At 34.0% G+C, this 2,945-nt stretch overlaps 1 long non-coding RNA gene across 1 annotated transcript; it reads left to right on the forward strand.

The window, feature by feature from the left end:
* Positions 1-1,153: 1,153 nt before the first annotated feature.
* Positions 1,154-1,756, forward strand: LOC112501596. The gene is made up of 2 exons (XR_003067531.1): positions 1,154-1,336; positions 1,409-1,756. It is a non-coding gene; the product is annotated as an uncharacterized LOC112501596 (long non-coding RNA).
* The last annotated feature ends 1,189 nt before the right edge of the window (positions 1,757-2,945 follow it).

A 2,945-nucleotide genomic window follows, 5' to 3' on the forward strand; every position in this document is an offset into this window, starting at 1 on the left:
CCGTCGTCATACCGGAATAAGTCAATAAGTTGTTTTTATAAACACCCCTTTAATCTATTATTTTATTACATTGTTTAAGTGTTTCCAAAGCATATTGATCACCATGTGATACAAATACCTATCAATCCCATGTCGTTTTATGTGTATTTTTTATAAATTTCTAAAATATTATATTTGTCTTTCTAGATATATGGTCTATAATATTTAATAAGAAAAATAAACATTTAATATTATTGTTATTTATTTGTCGACATATTTCAATTTCAGCTTTCGTCCACTGATATATTATGTTATCACCTCGTTATTTAGATGATAGCACGAGTTATAGCTCTACGTTATCTTTTCAAAATAAAATGACAAAATGACGTGACTTACGTTATCTTTTCAAAATAAAATGACAAAATGACGTGACTAATCATATGAGGTAATATCAGTATACGATCGACATATGTTTTCGTTAAAACATACTTTCTTTATTTATCTGTTGTTTGTAATAAATAGTAAGAATATGACATATCGTAATTGATTTGTATATCATATTACCAAAGATAATACTGGAGCGAGGGTTCATGGAATTTGAGAATTCGTACTCGATCAAATTCATATGGTTTGATTAGAAAACAAACGTAAACGTAAAGCACCAAAGCTTTGCATAATGCATATATCAGTCTGATAAAATATAAATAGTCTCATATTTAGAGTTATTTACGTTATAAATACACTCATAATATAATTTTTGTAGGTTTCTTTCTTCTACAAAATAACCCTTAAGAGGTGAATCTTGTTTGGCAAAAAAAAAGTCTGTCTTTTAATGATTCTAAAAACTTCTGTATGATTTTGTATCCTGAGCCTCCTTTAACTATTAAGCGCCCTGATTTCATTGTAAACAATTACCAAACAATTATATTTCATTTTGCACTAAATCATGAAAGCTTCTTAATCATTCTGACCACTTAATCATTCTGTATCAAACCATTCAGCAATTGACAAACAAGTGTGACATATGTATATGTCTAGATATATACCTATTTTTGATACATGGATATGGTTTGGGGACCAAATGTGTAATATCTATATAGTCAAGGGACCTTATTTGTAGTTTATTATTTTATTCACGTGTCAGATGGGTGGTCGTCGTCCACTGCACATTTTTGCCGACAACTCCCTTAATATCTGAACCCAAAGACTCATCGGCTCCACGTCTCCTCACCTTTTCTGAAAAATCTCCTTCTTTTGCCAACCCAAAATGACATCAGGATGTCTTCTCCTATGCGAGATCATACTCTCGATCCTCCTACCACCTCTCGGCGTCTGCCTTCGTCACGGTTGCTGCACGGTAAGACGTGATTTCATTATGCACACAAACTGTTTGTAACAATGTCTAACTGAGATATAATTGATTTTGCAGGTGGAGGTCCTTATATGTTTGGTATTGACTATTCTGGGTTATCTTCCCGGGATCATTTACGCCCTCTATACCATCCTTTGTGTCAATCCAGATAGTGATGGTGACCGCTACGAGGCGCTTGCCTAAGAAGTATGGTTCTGTTCTTTGTATAATCTGTCTTTGATGTACTTTTCCCTAAACCTAAAGCTTCCGATTTCATGTGTTTGTTTCTGAATCTGTTTAAAGTTTGATCTTGAAGTAGTTGCTTGCATAATCCACCAGTTTCAGTTTTTGAATGTGTTAAAAGAGTATTTATGTATTTCAGTTCTTGCCAAATTATGAACTTGTTGATGGCTGTTTAGAAGTTCAGCTTCTTTTTCTTTTTGTTGTTGTGCTGATTCAAGATTGATATCCCATATGAAATTTTATGTGGGTGTTCACAAATCAGAGTAGATAATTGTTAACTGTGAATTAAGGTGATTTGGAGGTTAGTCTTGTGGCTTTTTTAGACTTTCTGTTGGTTGGAGAAATCTTTGTTGTTTGGGGGTTTATGAATTTGGTCAATATGTGAGTGAGGATCTCTCCATAGGGCCACTTGTTGGATGTTATCGTTAGGGATGGGTCGAGGTGCACGCAAACTGACCTGGACACCCACTGTTACCAAAAGAAGCAAGTCTTAGAAAGAAATCAATGTGACATATGGCAATGGCAATGGCAATGTGAATGTTGAATTGGGTTCGTCCTCGTATCTTACCCTGTGAGATTTACCTGGTTCGGTTGGTTTGGTTGAGTTCGTTGTTACATGTTTATGTTTGGTGTCGTTACATAATTCAGATCTGAACTAGTACATGTTATGTTATGTTATGTTGGTTGGAAGTTAAGCACATAAAGTTGTAATCATCGTATGTAGTCTTATATTCGTAGTCATAGTGGTGGAGGTAAATGACACCTCCCATAGGCATGTTTCATAATCTATTCTTGCCTCTTTTCAAGGGTCAGTTCCATGGAAAACCGTAAAACCAAATAAGTAATCATTCATCTGAATGGTATACACATGTGTATACAAATAATTTGTAAGCAATTTATGTGGTATTCACATGTGCATGACATGCATACGTGCATAAAAACGAAAAAACAGCTTCAGTTACTTATATGAACATGTGTATACCATCAAGATGAATCATTAACATGGTGTTACTCAAATTTTTATTTTTTTTGGAGGAGGTTTTCCCATGGACAGACCTAGTTAGGTGGTAATGGTGGCATGTGCCATCGTTTCATTCCTCGTCGTAATGTAAAAAAAATTAGGTTTGTGAAGGGTGCAACCGTATCGATTTGGTGTGTGTCACCATATATATTTTGAAACTACAATAAGAACACAAGGTTTTCTTGGTAGAGTTGGTTTGCAAGACTTTTCTTCTATCCCAGACCCAAATTCGAATCTTGTTGGTGTTATTTTCTTTGTATTTAGCTTTTAATTTCAAATTTATTATGTTTCTGAATTTTTTTTGCAATAAAAGACTTGAACACAATACCTCACATATGAAAAAAAAAACAA

This window comes from Cynara cardunculus, unplaced genomic scaffold (assembly GCF_001531365.2).
Source record: "Cynara cardunculus var. scolymus isolate 2C unplaced genomic scaffold, CcrdV1 Un_Scaffold_311, whole genome shotgun sequence".
Lineage (NCBI taxonomy): Eukaryota > Viridiplantae > Streptophyta > Magnoliopsida > Asterales > Asteraceae > Cynara > Cynara cardunculus.